The following is a 21,755-nucleotide window of genomic DNA, read 5'->3' as shown; positions in this document are numbered from 1 at the left end:
GCCAGCGGGACAGGGAACAGCTGCGCTTCCCTATCCCAGGAGAGGCAAACAGCCCGCGGGTGAGGCCGGGGGGCTCGGCCGGAGACGGTCCCGCATCCTGTGAGAGGCTCGGGTGGCCCAAAAAGGGTAAAGGGTCCCTATACCTATCTCCCTCTCCCTTTCCCCCTCTCCCTCCCTCTTTCTCTATTTCCCTTTCCCCCTCTCTCTCTTCCTCTCTCCCTCTCTCTCTGCAGGTGAGACTTTGCATTTAGAGGAAAGAGCAGATTGCAGCTTTTAATTAAAAACCTCCAAGCCTTCTCCTGCTCTGAGTTGCTCTAGGAGCAATCCCTAAACAACGTTCAGCAGAGAGGAAACAGCCCTGACTGCTGCTCTGCTTTCAAAAAAAAAAAAAAAAATTAAAAAATTAAACAGCACAAGCCACAGAACAGGGAGTTCTTCCAACAATCTGTTTTCCGTACCCTGGAAAATAATAGCAGCCCATATGGAAAGCCCACACAGCTATTTTCCAGGTGCTTTGTGTGGTGTGAAATCCACGGAATAAATTACCTGTGTAATGGGAGGATGCTGGGGATGTGTTTATTTGCTGCACTTCAGTCCCTTTGGGTGCAAACATGGGGTGTGGGGCAGGATTTTCCCCCTCTGTCAACCTAAATATCAGCAGCGTGGGGCATGGCCGTGGCACAGCCCTGTTCCCAGCCCAGCTGAGAGCAGTTGGGAAGGGGGACAGGGAAAACGCTGAGAAATATGTTCCAGGAGTATCCAGGAGGTGAAATTTAGTGGGTTTTTCCCCCCTGTTGCTAGTTCAAGGTGTTTATGGGATGCCTGGATCCTCCAGCCAGGTTGGTACCTGGCCCTAAAAGGGGAACTGAGGCACCGCAAGGGCTTTGCTTCGGGGTGCTGCAAAAATCAGATCCATGAAGGAGGGCAGAGCAGGCAAACAAGCCATGAAAATATTCCAGTTGTGGAGATGGCAGCGAGACCTTGGCTGATCACAGACACACAAGTTTGTTTCTCACGTCCATAAAAGCCCCCCCAGCCCTTCTGTTTGATGAGGGGGATGAAGGGCACGAGGACAGGCTTCCAAAGAGGATGCTCTTCTGGGTTGGACATTTCCCAAACACCTCGGAAAGCTGTTTTCGCTCACACAGCACCGAAAAGACACATGGTAATTCTGTTCTCCTTCTGTCTCAGCTCTTAAACCTGGAGGTTTATTTTATTTTCTTTTTTTTTTTTTTTCCTGGCCAAAACGACGTCAGTTTGGGTACGTGCTCAGGCTGCCTGAATCTCCCCTTCCAGCAGGAGCTGCAGCAGGTCCTGGCATGGGATCAAGCAACACCTCTGTACCCTAAAAACCCTCTGCATCTCCCTTTAAGCCCCCTAAACTGATTCTGAAAGGTTCAATCCCTTCTCCCTCCTGTTTTTAACCCAAAACAAGTAGATATCCATGGCTAGAGCCTCCAGGACAGGCTCTGCTCCAGTTCCAGGGATGGTTTCATTTCCTGGATCTCACAGACGGATGGCAAGAACAGTGTTGGTCTCCCACATCCCAAAAATTTATTAAGGATGCCCCCACAGAGCCCGATGAAAGATATATTTAATAAACTAGGAGTTTTCAGGCTAATGGGAAGAAAATCAAGCCTGGGGTGAAGATGAAGGAGATGGTTTGGCTTCTTCCCTCTCCTCAAAAGCATCCAAGAGACAGTTCAGCAAAGACCAGCACAAACTCATCCCAGAGTTTTGAGATCCCACTCCTCCTCCTCCTCCTGAACACCAACACGTTTTTCCCACCTTCCCATCTTTAAGCCGCTTATTACAGGGCGACGTGGGCAAATCCAGACAGAAAATTAAAGTGTTGTAAAAAAAGAGGAGAACTAATTACAGCCACAATCATCCCGCGCCGCAAAATCATTTCAGGTTTTCCTCGCTGATAAATCAGAGGGGGCTGGAGCCTGGGATGTTCGTCCACCTGCTCGAGCTCTTACAGCCTTGCACGGCAAATAGATTGTGCGATTAAGGGAGTAATTATGAAGCTGGACCATAAACTTTGATAATTAATGGGCTCTTCCCTCCCCCCATGTCTGCTCCTGCCTCGTAGGCATCACCCGGCACTGCTGTTGATCCAGTCGTCTCAAGCCCGGGATATTTTTGGGAAGCTTTGTGGGATTGCAAGGTCTGTAGGGAATTAAAGCCTCCAAAACTCAGCCAGCAGAGAGGGGTTTCTGCCTCAAGGAGGGGGTGATCAGTGGTACCCAGTTCATTGCAGCAGGAGGTTGGAGGAGACCCACACAGACTCGATGATCCGTGCGGGTCCTTTCCAATTCCATTCTGTGACGTTCATGGGGAACCTGCCAGGTTCTGCCCCAACACTTGCTCCTTCTGGTCCCTCACCCCAGTGGCAGTCCTGCCACTGCCCACCCCAAAATCCCTCCTGTCACAGCACCAGGAGCATCCCTGTGGAACTGGCATGGGACAGCATCAGTGCAGAGCCCTCCTCGACCTCCTCAGCCCACCAGGCACGTGCTTAAACAAAGACCCCCTTCCTGCAGATCCACACTTTGGATCCAGTGCCCACATCCCCACGAGGGGAGTTGTGTCCCAGAAGCCCTGAGCAGCCCCCCAGCGGCCACATTTTCAGCAGCTCTAGAGGGCTTTGAGGGGCCTTCAGAGCCCCCCAGACAGCGAGAAAAGCAGATAACAGGGTTAAACCACTCCTGGGGGACCAGGGGGAGAACAGGGGCTCCCCCAGAGGAAGGGACTCCCATCAGAAGTGCCCAGCACCCCACAGCCCCCCCAACACAACTTGCCCCCTCATCTACACCTCACTCACCACGTGATATCCCAGTCTTAGGGGGTTGATGACAGCACACGGGATGGATCCCTGCAAGGACACACACTCCAGCATCCCTATAGCACAGTTTCCCTAAAAAAACAGCTGCCCCCAATTCCCCCATCCTCTGATAAAGCCACAGCAACAACCCCCAGATGCCTGCCCCAAACCCACCCCAGCTGCCAAAGGAGCAGCAGCAATTAGGAAACCTCAATTAGAAAGCTCAATTTCGGGACATTAAATGTGCTGACAGCGGGACAAGCCTGGGGCTGCATCCAGAGAGGAAAATCGAGGGATGCTGAAAGCCCTGACATGAACCAGGGGCTGGGCCAGCGTCCCCAGTTTCCCCTGAGAAACCAACCTCTCTGCTAAATTGGATTAGAATTGGCAGTGGAATAACCTTGTGGAAGGGAGGATGGGACAGAGATGTATCAGAGCACTCTGCTTCCTCCAGAGCTCCCAGAAGAGCCACCAAGCAGCCCCTGCTCCCATCACTTCCCAGGGAGGGACCAGCACATGTCTCCAGGGTTAATAATAGTCTCATTTTGGGGTGCTGGCTGCCAGAATTGTGAAATTTGAGCCCAGGGGGACCCTCCAAGCCCTCACCCTGGGCAGGCCCTGGGGAAGATGCTCATCTCCAAGATGCCTGTCAACCTCAGCACGGAATTTACGGAATGAAACCAGCCCAGGGTGTGAAGAATTTAATAATACAAGCTGTTGCATGACAAAGCCTGGAGAGTAATATCCATATTATGGTTATTATTAAATCAGAGCAGCCTCCTATGTTTTGTCCTGCCTGTAATTTAAACAGATCCTTGGCTATACTTGGGTGCTTTCACAGGGAAAAAGCCTTGAGTTATATCTGAAAAACCATGAGAAGGGTCTGATGAGCAACACTTCACTATCAAAATCGAAATACAAAAAATATTTATTGTACAGATTCCAGAGGGGGTTTTTGCACCCTCTTAGCACTGGCAAAGACTCTGCTGCGTGTCCTTGGCCAGGGAAAATGGGGCATCTCACATGGTGATAGGACAGTTTCACCTGGGAGTGCCCTGAGACACTTCAACCCTCAGCTGAGGGGATTTCTTCCCTTTTTTTTATTTTTTTTTTGTGGTTTTTCTGTCTCCCTGCTCATTTGCTCAGCCCTTGCTCCTCAATCCCACTGGCCTTTAGCACTGATTAAAAACAGCACAGGGCTCCTTCCTCGTTAAAAAAACTGAAGTCCTAAAGTTTGGTACCCCAGGAAAAACAAAAGAAAATAAGAAAGAAATTAAAAACTTCCCCGGTTTTCCCAACTTCAAAGTGGGTTTGAAGATCACAGGTGGAGTTATGGCCGCTCCTACCAACCTTCAGAGATGAAGGGGGATGAGGGGGGCTCTGCAAGCCCCACAGGGTGAAGCTTGGCCTGGACAACATCAACAGACAGAGCCTGGGGACTGCAGGGTTGGAATTTTTACAGGATTCGTGGCTGAGTGTGTTTAAATGCACCAATTCCAACTTTTTCAGCACCAAGGATGCTGCTCCGAGGAGCTGGTCCAGCCCTTTGCTTTCCCTGTGTGGAAAAGCACTCTAAAATTCAGTATTTCCTGCCAACACTGCGCAGGAAGAGTGGAGGGAAAAATGGAGTTTTCCCTCTGGATCCCTGGAAGTGCCAGGCCTGGGGAGGAGGCGGTGGGCACCAGCAGGTTCTCGTTCTGCTCCGTGCATGCTCCCAACGGAGGGAGCTGCTGGCACAGGAGCTCAGCCGAGCAGGGACCGTGCCAGGGGAATGATTGCCTCCCCTACACCCCCCAAATAAAACCTAAAACCCAAGAGAGGACCAAAACAAAATTAAATGGAGATGCCACACAATGAAACCAGGGAAAAACGCTCACAAGGATCCATGGGCAGCCTGAGAGCTGGACCCCTTGCATGGGATCCAAGGGTCTCCGAAGGGACTGGAGAGGAGCAAGGGAGGCCTCTGAACCTCTAAACAGCACTTTGCAGGATCAGACTTCCCTCTGCAGCTGGGCTTGCCTGTCCACAGAACACGGGCTCTCTCAGCCCATCAAATTTAAAAAAATAAGGAAATCTGTTTACCAGTAGGGGAAAATCAGTTTGCTTCTGGGAGGAAGGAATCACCCATTCCTGGTAATTAGGAAGAGAGAGCATCGCTTACTAAATGTTTGCAAGGTGGTTAATTAGCAAAGAAGCGAGCGTTGAGCAATTAAGAGGCATTTTTCCAACAATTCAGGGCAGCAAGGTCAGGAAACAAGAGAAGTGGAAGATCAGAGGGAGGGCTTGGCTTTGGTTGTTCAGGGACACTGAAAGGTTCAGCCTCAGATCCACATTCCCTAAAAAATAAAAAGCAGAGGTATTCCATGATTTTGGGGGAGAAACCATCTCCCATGTGGTCCCTATGTGCCTCAGTTTCCCCACCAACACCACTGATGGATGCGGATGCTGTGAACACAATGCTGTTCCCAACCATCTGCTTCCACATATCCCTTTCTCCCCCTGGGAGCACCTCCAGCCTGGGGCCAACAAGGCAACCTCCAGCCATTGAGGCTCTTCTTGGGACACAGACATTACATTCCTTCCTGTTTTTCCTTAGCATCTGCCCTGCCATGCCCACAGCAGATGGATCTGGGCACAGCACCGCCGGAGCCATCCCTATTTACCAGGTTATTTGCGTCCCCTTTCTGCTCCGGCACATTTTGGCATCTGCAGGTGAGTCCAGCACTTATCTGATATCATTTTTCAGCTCAGTGAGAAACACAGCAAAGAGCAGCAGAGCAGCACCGAGGATCTCCCCACAAACCACTTCTGATCCATTCACCACGGGCTGCCCCACGCTGGCCCGGCGCTGGATTTTGTCAGGCTGGGATGCACAATTAAGTCAAACACGACACAGAAGTCGAAGGACATCAAGTCAAGTTGTCTTTATTAGCTAACCCCATGAACTAGTAAGAAAAATAGCCTGGAGGTTGCTTGGCAAGAGCAGGATCTGACACATCTGCAGGTTCGAGATGGCAATAATCCCCCTGTCCTGCCCGATACAGGATGGAGAATCACGTGCCATACCCTTGTCTTCATCCCGTGATGTCCTCCTGTCATCCATCAGCATCACTTCAGCATATGGAGAGGATTTAAATACCACTGTGTGGAGAAAGGAGTCTTGGAAAAGGTTCTCCTCCAGCCCAATGGATTGATGAGCCAGGGAGAATGGGATCCTGGGAGAAGGCAGCATCCGTGAGGGAGCCCAGGAGGGGTCCAGACCCCCCATCCTCATGTTGGGGACAAAGGCAGGTGGCAGGTGAGGACACCTTGGCACAAGGAGAGGGTGGCAGGAGCAAACACCAGGGACTGGGGTGTTGTGCTGCCCATTTGGGGTCTCCAGGGATGGGGAAGGGGGTGCTGGTGAGCACAGGCTGAGGGCTGTGCCTGCCACAAGAGGTGTTTAAAGGGGCTCTACCTTCCCTCCAGCCTTCCCATCCTTCCTGGAGCAAACCGAGGCCATTTCCTACAGAGCATCCCACAGCAGCTGCCCCTGAGTCACCAGCTGCTGGTCACAGTGAGTCACTGCACACCCAGAGCTGGAAGACATTGAGGCATCCCAAAAAATGACCATGCCATCCTCACATTCCCAGCTGTGGCTCCCCGAAGGACCTCATCAGCCATAAACCATCCTGGCTGCCAGGAGTCTCCTCCAGGCTTCCCGGGCAGTGAGAATGGCAGAGGAGGGATGAGAGAGGAGAAAGGCTATGGAGGAGAAAGCAGACTTGTTCTCTTGGATAAAGCTGGGAATGATGAGTATTCAGACAGGGAAGAGGGATATCTTCCCATCCCAGAAGGATCAGGTTTCTGCTCTGCCCTAAGAAAACACGACCAAAACATTTTGTTCTGGGTGGTTTGAAAGCATTAAAATGATGAGTAAATTCAGGGAAAGAGGAACAGTAAAGCCCATCCTCCCTCCATCCTGTTTCTCAGCTTCATCCCACCCCTAAAGCCTCACGGGTATCCTGATGCCCTCAAACCCCTGAGGAGACCAAGGACCAAATTCCTTCTTTGCCCTTACACTCCCTCCCCTGCCTTGGCTGAGCACCTCCAGCTTCCCACAAGGACTTTTTTTTGGCTGGTTTTGACTTTTTTGTTTCATTTTGCATAAACTGAGTGCAGAGTTTAAGCTCAGACTGTCAAGAGCAGGAATTAGGGGGGAAGGCATTCAAGCATTGCTACCCTGGGTGGCATTCCCTACAGGATCATCATAATTTACAGCAGAAAAATATGGTGTTTGGAGTGTGATGTCAGCCCTCTGAATGATTATTCTTCCCCCTGTCCCTTAAACATTCCAATCCAAGGAAACAAGTGTGTGGAATGAAATCCAAACAGCTCAGATTGCCTGTTGATGCTGGGATGGAGCCATTCAGCTCCAGTGGGATCTGCATCTCCAGGGCTGGGAAGTGCAGCAGCAGGTTGGGACATCTCTGGGTTGGGTGGTCTACCTCTACATGGAGTAGGCAACAGCACGGAGAGTTTATCCAGGGAACAAACCAAAAACTTGAGGAAACAAATATATTTGGGTTGAAAAAAAGCTTCAGCAAAATCAAAGTGGAAAAAAAAAATGGGTTGAAGACAAGCAGAGGGATTTTCTTTGCCTCGGGACAATGTGTGTGTCTTTGCCCCAGTGCTGTTTCAGGAGTTTGTATCCTCTACTTACATGAATTTTTAAATTAAGAAAAAATAAGAATAATTAAAAGGGCAAAAGTCAAACTGTTGTTTTTTTTAAATGAGCAACCTGTCAAGATGCCTGAAATAAAATATTTCATTAAAAGAAAGCCAAAAAGGTGACAGAAAAGAGCTCAGAAGTTCCTCCAAGGATGAAAGTTTGACCCAACTCTTCCCACACCCCTAAGACATCAACCCCCACCAACTGTACTCCCAGAAAAAGCTGCATGGAGACCACAGTTTTTCCAAACATCCATCCCTGGGATGGGACCTGGCTGGTGGGGCCACCACTAGGATGGACACCCAGTGGCCCCCAGATCCTGCTCCTTAGAGCATATTGTTCTTCCAAGTGGTGCCACCTCCACCCAAGCTGAGGTTTGCAGTGTCCTTGTGGTGAGTGATGACCAAGGCATTTTAGGAAAGGCCCAGGACATCACCTCTGCTTGGTTTTGGGATAAACCTGGAGGAAGTACCCTGTCCCAGAGCAGGGAGTGACTCCTTCACACTCCAGATCTGGCAGCTGGGAGGGACCCCACTCTGTGCAGGGATAACATCTGCATCTTGTCTCCCTTGTTTATCAGGGAGTTTACTCCAGAAAATCTAATCATCATTTTGGAGTTAATCCCTCTATCAAACCCTTACAAATCCCTTCATCCAGAAGTTTATTAATATTAGCTCCTCTCAAGCAGAAGCAAATAAGCGCCTTTACCTCCTATTTGGCTTTTTGTTCCCCTTCTCTCACCGCTGTTAACGGGAGCAATTCAATTAAGGAACAAACGACTTCCCAATAAAAATCCTTCCTCTCTGCCTCCCTCCTCCTTTCATTCAAGGACTAATAACGTTTAACTGGGGAAATGAGCTTGGCTGGAGGTGCTGAGGGGGGAAACACAAGCCCTGGCAAGCGCAACCCCAGCGGGGTCGGGGCAGAACGGCTCAGCTCATCCCAGGGAAGGGGGATGCTTGGTTAGAAATTCCCAAAATTCCCTGATTTGCCAGGGGAAGATCTCCCAGCCTCAAAGTGGCTGTCTCAATGCCCATCCCGTTTGAGCACAATGGTCCATGGAGTGGAGAACCCTTAAAGGCTGCACCAAATCGGGACAGTGGATGGCCGGGAATGCTCTCCAGCTGCCCCTTGTCTTGCTGATGCTCCAAAAATCCCTGAGATTTCCTTCATCTTGATGCAAGCCGTATGCATTCCAGCAAGAACCGCTGCAGATCCACAAGGATGTGGGGGTGAACCCAGCACCAGCAGCACTGGCTGCAGTGGAAGGCTCAGGACCCACATCCAGCACCAGGGAGAGGGGATAAAAACAGCAACAAAGTTTGAAAACAGGGCAATAACTATGGATGCAGCTTGCACTCTGCACACAAAAAGCCTCCTCTAAGGGGACTCCGGGGGGTCCGAGCCCATCTCCAAGGGGTCCAGTCAGCCTCTACTGACTCCACCGCCCAGCACCGTTCCACAGGCGCGGTCACTGCGGAGCAGCGCTGGAAGGGGAGGCTCAGCTCGCACAGGGAGCGGTGCCGCCCGTCAGCTCCGCTCCATCGCAAAGGCCACGGCATTTCCCGGCTGTCACAAAGCATTTGTTCGGTGCTTTGCCCCCCCCTCCACCTCCTGCGGTGACAGAGCTCTTCGGTAAAACCTGAGGTGAGCCTGGGAAAGGAGGTCGGATCGCTCCATCCATCCCGGGCTCCCTCTGCGCCCTCGGCTTGGACCCGTCTGCGTCAGCGGCAGGAGGACACGATGGACCAGGGATACTCAGCCATGAGCTGAGGTGCCACCTGCAAGGAGAAGACACGTGAGCAGGGACAGGGTACAGGAAAGGCATCAGCCTGGGAGAGCTCCCTGCTTGTACCCTTTAATTCCCCGAACTTCCTGCTGGAGTTGAGGGGCAGCCAGAGGAGTGACCCCCCTCCCTTTTCAAGCTCTGCCTCTGCCATTCCCATTCCAGCTGAGACCTGAGGGGCTTTACCACACCTTTCCCAGCACTGGAACTCTAATGCTGGCAAGAAAATTTCATGGCATGGTCTGAGGTGACCTCCTGACATGCTCCACTCACATTTCACCCCAGGGTCTGCCTGGTAGCTCAGCATGGAGAGCATCCCTGTACTTTCACACATTTTCCCATGGTCTTTCTTCCAAAACATCTCCTTTCCCAGCTCTCTGAGCCATTCTCGGTGCTCTCCTGCCTTGCCCCAGGATGTGTTGAGCAGCATCCCCTGCCCCAAGTGCCAGCACGGGAGGATGAGGGACGGGCACCCGCCTCACTGGTGGCCACGTTCCAGCAGCAGGAGAATTGCTATGGGAATCCCTTTGGGAAGAAATGTCCTGGTGAAATGTCAGTGGGAGTTATCATAATGGGAGAGACGGGTTTGTCGAGCAGAGGACGGTTCAGATCAGGACAGATGCCTGTGGGTGTTTAACAAGAGCTTTCAACTCAAGGAAAGCTCTGGCCCCAGCCTCAGGACCCTTCCTGGGTGGACTTTGGGCTGGCAGAGGGATGGGGGTGGTACTGCCAGCAAGGAAAGGGCTGTGGGATGCTCTGGCAAGGGTCATGTCACCCAGACTGACCCATTTTCGGGCAGCAAGGAAAGCAGAGTCACACAGCTCCAACTCAGTCTTGTTAACCTTGGACCAGGCTTCTTCTTGAAGCGGCTGGAAAGCCTCCAAGACAGGGCTGCAGCAAGGGCAGAGCTGCTTGGAAAAGAAGATTTCCAGGAAGCAAAGCAGATGAGCAGAAGAAAGGTTTCGTTTCCTCTCTCTGCCTCCTGCCCCAGGATATACATTCCCAGCAGTCACATCGTCACCAGGACCTGCTCCTGGGTCTCCTGAAGATCCATGTTCCTTCCAGACTGTGAAGTTTACGGGGTTACCCACACGCAGAGGGGTCCCACCTTTATCCCATCAGGGTTGTCACATCCAGCCCATGTTCCCTGCAAGCTGGGCCTCGCCTTAGGACAGTCAAAGAGGTGGAGCCCCAAGTGTGGTCGTCGTCCAGGCATCATCTGCAGGGGGGTCATCACCTGAGGAACGACAAAAGTGACAGTGGTATCCATGGGGGATTGGGAAAGGGGTTACTTCACCTCCAGAGGCTGAAAATAGGAAACAATTTTCCATCTGCATCAACATTTTCTTCTCACATGCAAGGAGAAGATACCAAGCTGCCCCACAGGGCTTCTAATACATCCTTTGCCCCTCCTTTGTCTTCGCTGAAGGGGAGGCTGCTCATTAGTGAGCGCCACTAATTAAGAGAAATGAACCTAATCTGCAAAAGCAGAGTTAAGAGGCTCCACTTGCTCCCCTCTGCAGCTGGGAACAGCTCTGAGGGGGATTATTCAGCTACTAGACCACGGTGAGGGCAGTAAATGTTGGACACGAGTAAGTCCCACCTGGGAGGAAGCAGCTCCTCTGGGTCTCACAGGCACTTTCAGACCCAGATCACAGAATTCCAGCAGAAATCCGGCTTTCTTTTTCCATGACACAGCCAGAGAAAAGAACAGTTGAAAGTCTTTCCAAACCTTGACGTGCCTGCCTTTGATTTCTTCAAAACAAAATGAGGTTTCCACAAATAAATTAATTTCTTTTCAACAAGATGTTTCCTGGCAGGTCCTCTGACACCTGCTGACCCAAAATGGAAACTTGAGACATTTTTTTTTTTTCCCCCTAATAAAGATACAGTTCACATTGACCCAAATTTTGAGCTTTGCTGTTGTTAGTTTTGCCTCCGGACAGCGAATGGAAGAAGCAGCTGCTCTCCCATCACTAGGGGACACCCAACTGATGCATGATGAGGAATATTATGAGACATCCAGGTGGGATCAGCAATTCCCACACCTCTGAAGGAGGTCAAGAGGAGATGTGGAAGCTTGCAAGCCCAAAATAAGAGTGAGGAGATGTTCTTCCTGGCTTTAAGAACTCATTGCTGGCTTTCAGCATGTCCTGGCACAGGGATGCTGGAGGCTGAATCCAGACCACGAGGCTTAAAATCCCCTGGAAACCTCTTCTCCACGAGCTGGTGAAGCCAAATTTGTCCTCCAGAGCATCCTGCAGCAAGAAGTCCCATGAGTAAACATCCCACTGCAACGAAAAAAAAAAAAGAAAAAAAAATCAGGCGATTTGGAGTGTTTTGATTAAATTAAAAGACATGAACCAAATTACACAGGACAAGCTTTGCCTGGGATCTGCCAGGGAGCTTGGCAAGACCTGGCTTGCCCGTGAAAATGCAGAAGGAGGAGAAAGCTGAGCCACCAGCGGTTCCTTGGAGCTCTTGGTTTCACCTTTAATGTATTTCAGTGCATGATTCAAGCACATTATCTGCATGAAATGCTGCATTAGCATCAAAATGAGGGGAGTTCTGTTCGATATATTAAAGTGGCTCTGATGGGTTTGAAGGGAGCTTAGCGCAGGAGAGGCATTAAGGAAGTAAATGCCACATTTGTATTCAAAAGAGCTTTCTTTTTTTTTCATTTAAAGCCATTGATCTAAGAAGTGGTGCTTAAGACGGGCTTATAAAAGCGGGAGTGCATCTTCCCTGGGAGACAAAACGCTGTGTTTATGGGGAGTGGGAAAGGGAAGCAGAGAGCCCATTTGGAAAATATACGGCATTGGGGGTTTGGCACATCACCCTGAGGAGCCAAGGGCAGGGAGGGACAGGGCCTTCAGGTGCCACCACCACTCTCTTCCTAATGTGTCCTACATGATGCCCTTTTTTGGCCCAAGTCTGGAATTAAAAATGGCTTTTCCAGGCTGGCGACGCCCACCATGCTTTTTCCCGGTAAACACCCAGCTTGCCCTTTTCTGCTAAATTTCAAGGGAAAAAATTATCTTATTTAAGCATTTTAATTTTTTTTTTTAATTAGGGTGATTTTCTTAATTAGGATTTTTTTAAAAAAAAATTAGGAATTATTTTTTTAAAAAATTAAATTTCTGCCTGACAAAACAGCTTCAAACTTTTCATTGGAACATCAAAATCGAAATCGCGTCAAAGCAAACATCACTGACATCACCACCAGGACAATTTCCACGGTCTTGTTCACCAAGAATTTTAAAAAATGGTAATTCTGCTTCAGAATATTCTTTATATCTTTACGCCACTGAACTAGAAAAAGTCTCTTTTGTAGCTGGTCCTGAGAAAAGAATATTTTCCCTAAAATCAGGCTCCGCGCCGCGGTCCTGTTTAAACCACGATGAATTTTTCTTACTCCGTTAATGCCAGGCAAGGAGCATTTTAGCTAAAAACACCAGGATTTCTGCTGAATTTGGGAGATCAAACTGGTTTAGTTTCATTATCTGAAGCAAACAGAAACTGCCCTGAAAGCTTGGGGCGAGAGTTAACTGCCTTCATCCATCTTTGCCACCTCCAATGGCAATTAATAGTCCCTTGTCTTTCCAAACAGAGAAAGCAAGGGGTTAAATTAATTGCTTCTGACCACTTAATGAATCAGGGAGAGACCCTGGGAAGCTCCTCTTGCCTCTGCCCGCAAATCAGCCAGAGGAAAAATACACTTTTCTTGGCTGAGATGCATCGCTTATGGAAATATTTATGCCTTGGAGCAGCCACGGGTGTGACACCCTCCAGACTTGGAGCTGCTGGAGGCTGGTCACCCTGGGAAATTCCAGCACGTGTGGCCCTCAGGGTGAGTTAAATAAATCAGAATATTCCTCCCATGGGAGCTGTGAGCAGCACTGGGAGATTTTTGGGGGTGTCCAGCCCAGAGCACAGTGGGACGTGCACCGCGACCTCCATTGACATGGTACCAACCTGTCACCGACATCATCCCTCCCTGGAGGGCTGTGCCAAGAGGAAAGTACACCAAGGAAAAGCTGGACCTCCTACAAGCCTTAAAAAATTAACAGCCCCTTCCAGCCAACGGCACTGATGCCCAGCCTGAAGGATGTGGATTTTGTCACTCAGCCTTCCTCCCTGCTCCGTGCTCTTCCTCCGTCACCCTACAGAGCAAACCTGGGTGGCTTGGGGACATTCCAGCACTCCCTGCCTTTCCACCCAGCTGTCCCAGGGGACACTCAGCCCCTGGAGCATCCCCCAAGCCCACCCATGAGGATGGGACTGTTGGCTGGTAGAGCATTCCTGAATTTGGGGAGGGAGAGAGGGAGGGTGGCAGACGCTGCTCCCACCCAGATATCTCCCACTCCCAATTTTCTTTCCCATCACAGCTTGTTTTCTCCCTCCTCCCCCGAGCAGGTTGTCATGTCACAGAAGAAGGGAAGGAAACAATGCGGAGGAAATTGATAAGCATGGCTTGAAAGCCAGAGAAAGGGAACATTTGCCTGGGAGAAGCTGTGATTAGATCCGTGTGTGTGTCCTCTGCCAGCACTCCTAAAAATAGAGCTTGGCTGCACAGACTGTCACACGCATGCAGACATGCTCTCGCTGGAGCTATATTTACCAGCCTTGGAGACAGCCAGATTCCCAGGAACGAGCCATACGTCCCCCCGGGATCGCCATGGAGGGGTCACACGGCCAGGAAGGGACCACGGGGGTGAGGAGGGACCTCCCCGAGCATCCCTGGGAGCTGGGGGGCTCGGAGAGACGTGGGTGGGGAGCACCAAAACGGGGAGCTTCGTTTCTGGAAGGTCCTGGAGAACATCTAGAAAAGCAAATCTCTTGATTTGGAGAGACACACGTGGGACAAACAGAGGCCACCCAGATGGCCACACGCTCATGGTCCCACCCCTCAGCATAGAAGCAGCCCTCAAAAGGGATACTTATCCCCCAACCCCTCTTCCCATATTGACCCAAAACTCCAGAGTTCGTGGCCAAGTCTTCCAAGCCCAACATCTGGCAGCACAAATATCTACATCCACGGGCTGAAGAAGGTTCTCAGTGAGCTCCAGCCCTTCTCCACTGGTGAGACCACGGCTTAGTGCCATCAGCCATGGCGCTGCACTCCTGGATCTGGGCATGAAGAGGTTTGGGAGGAGGAAGGTCCCACAGCTGCTTGTTGGAGAAAGAAAAACTGGAGCATGACCTACATCGCCCGCTGGAAAGAGGCTCCTCCGCCCCCTGCTGCGCTCGTTGGCCTCATGATAGAGCGGGGAGTGTTTAAAGGGACAAAATTGAGGCATTTGAGTCATATTCATGAGGTTTCTGAAGAGGATGTTTGAAGACCGAGGTATTATTATCCACATATGTCTTCCCAGAGGTTGCGTGCAATTAGCATTATTCACAGATATGCAATTAGCATTAGCCAGAGATATGTATTTCGGGTGGGAAAATAAGTGTTTTTCTTCCCGGAGAAGTTGTTTTGTGCACAATTTGCTGGACTCGGAGTGCTTTGGTCCGACTGGAAATTGGAGAAGAGCCATTTGCCCCGGTTTGCCCCTGGAAACGGAGAGGCCAGCAGCAAAGGGTGCTTCTGCAACTGCGGTTTTTGTTCAAGTAGTGGATTTTGGATGAGCTAGAAATGTCTGCAGAGCCAGTGGGCACCTACACAACCAACTGGCCCATTGCCACCTGCGGCGTCATTCCCTGGGGACCAACAGCACATCCCCAGCAGCTCTGCCTTCCATCTGCCCAGCGCAGAGCATCCACCCCAACCCCGTGCCATCTCCAGGAAAATGAGTCTCGTCTCCAGATCCAGGACCTGAGCCACGGCTTTGGTTGCAAACCTTCCCCTCTGATGCCCGGAGATGATGTCTGGCTGCCGGTGGGGGAGCAGGGTGGTATCTCCGATGGTGGGTTTGTTTCTGTGGCCTCCCAGCAAAGCAAAACTCTTCCCCCACAGGACGGGCAGCAGGTGTTGCTGTGACCCACCTTCATTTTGCAACTCAAATACCCTCTGTTTAACCACCTGGACGTAATATCACCTTGTGAAATGTCATTACCAGAGGGCAAGAGGTGAGTTCCACCCCTCCACGGAAATGCAGGAGCGTGGAGCAGCTCGTTCTGTGACCCCAGACACCCAAACCCGCGCGCTCAGAGCTCCTGGATTCACCAACCTCGGAGGAAAACGTGGAAGGTGGCACAGGAGAGACTCTCCAAGAGTGAAGGATTGAATAGGTTCCCTGTGCCAACAGCCACGTGTTTTGATAGGAAGCTGCAGCACCCTAAATCATGCCAGTAAACACTAAGGCATCCAGCTTTGATTCGGCTTGGAGAAGAGCTGGGCTGCCTGTAAAGAGGTGGTTCATAAACCAGGAATTTTAGGGTCACTTAGTAGGGACAGCTCCATAAATCCAATCCTTTCTTCTCTCTAGCTTAAAGTTTAAAAGCACAGGAGAGGGCAAGGTCCAGACCTAAAGAGATGCTCAACCACCTGCAGGAGGTGTCCTCGGCATGAGGACTCCAGACAATCCTTCACTCACAACCACACTACAAATTCCACTTGTCTCACTCCAGGTGGATCCTCCCTCCATCGGTCACAGTATCCGTAGGGTCCTTTGGACTGAATCCCACTGGTCTCTGGAGACACCAGTGCTCTCAGGAGCAGAATAAATCTGGCAAGTGATGCTTCACAGAGCTTGTCAGACAAGGTGGAGGGTGTTGGGTTGGTTGCTTAAAGTTCATTGAAGGCACCCGGTGCTTGGAGCTGGGTACAGCAGGTGACCTGTGCTGAGAGGGGACTGCAGAGCACAGCTTAGGAGGCCCCCACCCCTCAAATCCATGCAATGCTGTGGGAGCTCTCCTTCCCAAATCCTCCTCCCATCCTCCCAGGAGGCAGGTTAACCTAAGGACACAAGGACACATCACAGGGACTAATGGTCAAGCCAAGAGCAGATCCCAATTCTCTGACCCCACCGTGGGCTCCAAGAGCAGCCAGGCCTCACCACACACCCAACCTAGCTTCCCAGCTCAAAGGGACCACAGGGACCACCACAAAGTCCTGCTTTTTCCTTCAGAAGGAGCCAAACTCTGCAAAACCATGTCGTTTGTCACCAGCAGCTCTTGCTCCAGGGCATCCCATGCCAGCTGGCTCCATGCTGTGCCAGTCCCCAGTGTCACTCCCTGCTCTTCCTTGCTGCAGCCAGGGACCTTTACAAATAAATAATGTTCTCCTCCAATCTGTTGGAGCAAGCTGGCCTCCTCCATGCCTCTGGGGAGGGTGGCAGATGAAGAAGGGTTGAGGATCTGCACGGAAAACACCTGCCTGTGGCCCAGAAATGCTTCTAAAAAGCAAAGAGATTGCCTGGGTGCTCTAAAACTATATGAAATTCAGAAATTTGACACTGCATCTATCGAGAAACGAGCACCAGCATCCAAAACATCTCAGCAATGCCAGGAGAGGTGCCAAGGAGCCCAGAGCATCACGTTAACAGCATGAAGATATCCAGGAGCTGGTGGCCCGGGGTGAAGGGTGATTTGCAGTGGGTGGAGACCAGAATAGGCACCAGGATAAGTTCACAGAGGAATTGTTCACTTGCAGACAGCTCTGGGCTGCAGGGAGATGGCCCTGACTCCCTCCTCAGGGCTGTCAAACCCCTTCATTTCCCCAGCAAAAGCTTTGCTTCAGCACAAGTGGGCTCTGGAGCTAATGTACAAATTATCACAGAATCACAGAATACGCTGACCTGGAAGGGACTCAAAAGGATCATCCAGTCCAACCCTCAGCCCTGCACAGGACCATCCCCAAGAGTCACACCAGGTGCCCCAGATGATCATCCAAACACTCCTTGAGCTCTGGCAGCCTTGGTGCTGTGCCCACTGCCCTGGGGAGCCTGTTCGGTGCCCAACCACCCTCTGGGGGAAGAACCTTTTCCTGAGATCCAGCCTAAACCTCCCCTGACACAACTTCAGGCCATTCCCTGGTTCCCACAGAGCAGAGCTCAGTGCCTGCCCCTGCTCATCCTCTCACAAGGAAGTTGTAACTGCAGTGAGGTCTCCCCTCAGTCTCCTCCAGCTGAACACAGCAAGTGCCCTCAGTGTCCTCACACGGCTTCAAATCAAGGTCCTTCCCCATCCTTGTTGCCTTCCTTTGGACAATCTCTAGTGACTTCATGTCTTTCCTATGTCACAGTGCCCAAATCTGCCACAATATTCAAAGTGCAAAAACACTTCCCCCCAGCCCTGGCTATGGAGCACAGGAAAATAATAAAAAAATCCCTTTGGGATGGGATTCCACAGCATCCTTGTCTCCAAGGGCAGGGTGAGGCTCCCCCAGGCCCTTGGCCAGTATGACACTTTCCCAGCACCATTGCTGAGACGGGAAGATGCAAAACTCTCTGGGTGGGAAGGAGCCCATCAGGACAAGAGGATGTTGCCTCAAGCTGTGCAGGGGATGTTTAGGTTGGACATCAGGAAGAATTTCTTCACAGAAAGGGTGATCAGACATTGGAATGGGCTGCCCAAGGAGGGGGTGGCATCACTGCCCCTGACAGCATTCAAGGAAGACTGGACGTGGCACTGGGTGCCATGGGCTGGTTGGCACGGTGGTGTTGGGTCATGGGTTGGACTCAATCTCCAAGGTCTTTTACAACCTCATTGACTCTGTGAGCCAAAGCTGAGGAATCAATGCTAAAAAAGCCCAAATCACAGGGTGCAGGTCCTCTTCCTCAACCAAAAGACTCTGGGATGAGCCCTGGGGCAGCATTCCCAGGGCACAGTGACCACAGTTCCCTCTGTAGCTCCTCTAACTCTGAAGGTGACCATTTGATGCAGGTCATCCCTAAGGATCTGGAGTCACAGGTGGAGCACCTGCAATCAGTGCAAACCAAGCTCAGATTCACCAAGTCTGAAAGGAGAAACCTGCTGCCAGGGCCTCGGTGTTGAACCCCAGAGCAGGGATGTCCCAACAAATCCTGTGTATGAGAGCAATAGAAACAGAATTATTCATGCAAATTATTAGAGGAGCAATCTCCAAGAGCAGAGTGTAACATTCAGCTGGTAACATTCAGCACCCATTTTTCACAACAAGATGTAAATCCTGCTTGAAACAAGATGTTCCAGAGAGGAAGCTGAGATGAGAAGGTACAGGGGGACACATCAATTACAAATTGTCAAGAAAAATCAGTAACAGGGTAGAAAAGAAAGAGAAATTCCTGGAAGAAAAGCAGGTCTGGAGCTGGCTGAGAGCCAGTCACAACCATCCACCCACTCATAATCAGGGAAAAGATACAGAAGCCCCAAAACCACCACTGAAAACCTTATCTTTGCCTTTTTTGCGTGTCCACGTACTGTCCCCTGCTCCACACGCAGGAGCCATGGCTGTGAGAGGCCAAAGGCAGCTGAGACCCTCACCCTTGAATCCAAAACCAGCCTGAAAAACAGAACATGGATAGACTCTCAGGATGCAGCACACAAAGCAGCCCAACGTTTTGGAAAAGTCTCCTGAGACTCAAAAGGTGGAGGAGACCAACTCAGCCAGGGCTTGTCAGAGCAGAGCTCATCAATAGCCAAAGACCCCCCTGAGGGCAAATCCATCCCCTGCTCATCCCCATGGGATGCAGGGTCAGGTCAGCCTTTTGCCCCAGGGTTAAGCCAAGTAGGAGACCCCAGATAACTCCCACAGGACACATGGGGGAACAGCTGGTGAAGGAAGTCACCAGGGAGCCCAGGCATGTACCAACCACATTCCTCAAAAAGGATCGGGGTTATCTGCCTCTGAAAAAGGGCCCAGGGCACAAAAGGTGGACGAAGTTTTCATGGAAGAGGGAAAAATTCAAAGTTGCTTTAATCCCGTGGTAGATCCTCCACCCAGTTCGTGCTTCCAAACTCATTAGCTGCCATCCGATTCTTCCTTGACAGCAGGATCGTTAATTTTGCACTTCCCAAAATAATATTTGCCAGGCAGCACTCTTCACTATGATTAAAACAATATTGGGCACTAAAAATATCCAGCTCCTGGGGGAATCCTGCCTGCCCGAGACAACAAACTGCTGAAGGCACAGCGAGGAGGAGCTTCGTTCCCGTTAAAGGCAAAGAGGGACCGTGGTCTGCAATGGGGGGGTCAGGAGGGATGGAAGGGGAAAACCAAGGGTGAGGAAGGGGCAAGGAGGGTGGAAAGGGTTCTTTCAGGCATGAGATGCCTGGGATGGCAGAGCCAGGGCTGAGGAAGGGGCGGTGGACATCTACAGGAGGTGAAGTCCAACACCTGGAGATGACCCAGGCAAGTGCTGCTGCTGCCTCTGGGCTGGGGCAACCCCCGGGATCAATCCAGGCTGGGAAAGGGATGGACTGAGAGCAGCCCTGGGGAGAAGGACTTGGGGGTGCTGGTAGAAGAGAGGCTGGAAGGGGTCCAGCTCAGAACCCCCCATGTGCTGGGCTGATCCCACAGCAGGGGAGGGGGGGGTTCTGCCCCTCTGCCCCCTCAGGTGAGACCCCTTGCAGAGCTGCCTCCAGCTCTGGGGAACAACAGCACAAGGATGTGGAGCTGCTGGAGAGAGTTCAGAAGAAGCCACCAAGATGATCAGAGGAATGGAGCACCTCTGCTGTGAGGAAAGGCTGAGAGAATTGGGATTGTTCAGCCTGGAGAAGAGAAGGCTTTGGGGTGACCTAATTGTGGCCTTCCAGTACCTGAAGGGAGCTGACAGGATGGAGAGAGATTATTGACAATGGGCTGGGGGGACAGACCAAGGGGGAATGGCTTCCAGGGCAGCAGAGGTTAGATGGAACCTAGGGAAGAAATCCTTCCCTATGAGGGTGAGGAGGCCCTGGCACAGGTTGCCCAGAGAAGTTGTGGCTGCCCCATCCCTGCAAGTGTTGAAGGTCAGGTTGGATGGGGCTTGGAGCAACCTAGTCTAGAGGAAGGTGTCCCATGGCAGGGGGGTGGAACAAGATGATCTTTAAGGTCCCTTCCAGCTCAGGCCATTCCCTGACCCTATGATTCCGTCAGTATTTTCCCACATGGCTCCAGGAGCTCCCATTGCTGGTCACACCATCTTCCTCAATGGGTTACACCACTCATACCTCCTGCCAGCTAATGGATAAAACATCTGCGTGCAAGCACTTCATTATTCAACCAGCCCCCATGGCCACATGCAATTCATCCAGGCAAATATTTGCATTTTTATTCCATCAAGTAGTAAACGAATTATCAGGCAGCACCCGCTCCCAGCAACAAGGAATCACCCCCGAGAGCATCTCTCCATCGTGGTGACTTCGTGTTTGCCAGTCCATCCACCCCCTGTACAGTTTTTCCCCTCTTTCCAACATAAATACATCTCTATTGGGTTTTTCCTATTTATTGTTGTGCCAATATTGTCTTTTCCCTTAACCCCTCCCCGGTCCCCTGGTCCTCTCCCTCCCCAGGGCACTGCCCGGTGCCCATGGGCTGCACAACTTCCCCGGCGCCAATGTTGTGCTTTTGGGCCACGAGCTGCAAAGCCTCGTGCCCTTCCCCAGCTAAATCATTAATCACCACTCCTCTGATCCCATGATTTGCATGGCTGGCAGCCAAGGTCACTCCAGGGAGGGCTGCCTGGTGGAGATCAGCCCCTGGTGGATGCCCCACCACCTCCGACAGTCCAGACAGCACAAGGACCTTCTCGGCAGCTGCTGGGGCAGGTCCCTGCAGAGCAGCCCCCACGGTGAGCTCCAGTTCCAAACTCTGCCTGCTCCCCCTTCCCTTTGATCTCCCCTTCATTAGTCCTTCTCCTCCGCTTCTGAACGTAATTAATACTTCCCTGATCAAAAGCCCTGGCCAAGGAGAGTTTTAACAACTCTTGTTTCACTGCATGTTCCCATTAAAGGAGGGCTCGGGCAGAGGGAAGGAATGAGACCTCATTTGGAGCCTCAAAAATGCAGCAGTTTCTCATCCCTTTGCCCCGTCCTCAGGATCTCACCATCAGCAGCCAGAGCACACCATGTCCTGCTTCTTCCCAGCCCTCACATTCTCCAGGGGACTCAGGACCTACATGATGGTTGTTTGGGGTCTGGCCAAATACCCACCTGAGCCAGCAGCAGCAGCCAGAGGACCAAGGAAACCACAGGGAGATTCTCCCCAGCACCCAGGTGCTGTCCCCTCACTCCCAAACTGGCAGAGAATCATGTCCTAAATAATCTTCCCTGATTTCTACATCCAGCCTCAGCCTGTCCCAGTTCTCATCACTCAGCATCAAACTCCAGTCCAAGCTTGGAGCAACCCTGAGCCCCTTCAAAAACTCTTATGACTCAATGAGAAGCTTTGCTGTTGGACCACTTGGCAATCAGATAATCCAAGAACTACATGATCAAAAACCCCTGGTTTAACCTCCTTGACTGCCTCAATCCACAGAAGAGACCCCACAAGGTCTTAGCTGGCTCGTGGGGCTGTGGAAAGCAGC

General features: G+C 51.3%; 1 long non-coding RNA gene across 1 annotated transcript; it reads right to left on the bottom strand.

Moving 5' to 3' along the window:
* Positions 1–7,221: 7,221 nt before the first annotated feature.
* Positions 7,222–21,493, bottom strand: LOC113954028. The gene is made up of 4 exons (XR_003530089.1): positions 21,382–21,493; positions 10,928–11,615; positions 10,110–10,561; positions 7,222–9,319 (listed from the first exon to the last, which is right to left on the bottom strand). It is a non-coding gene; the product is annotated as an uncharacterized LOC113954028 (long non-coding RNA).
* Positions 21,494–21,755: the final 262 nt, after the last annotated feature.

Source organism: Corapipo altera, unplaced genomic scaffold, assembly GCF_003945725.1.
Source record: "Corapipo altera isolate COAL_440 unplaced genomic scaffold, ASM394572v1 308, whole genome shotgun sequence".
NCBI lineage: Eukaryota > Metazoa > Chordata > Aves > Passeriformes > Pipridae > Corapipo > Corapipo altera.
The sequence above is the reverse complement of the archived record's forward strand: the minus strand, read 5'-3'. Positions and strand labels throughout refer to the sequence as shown.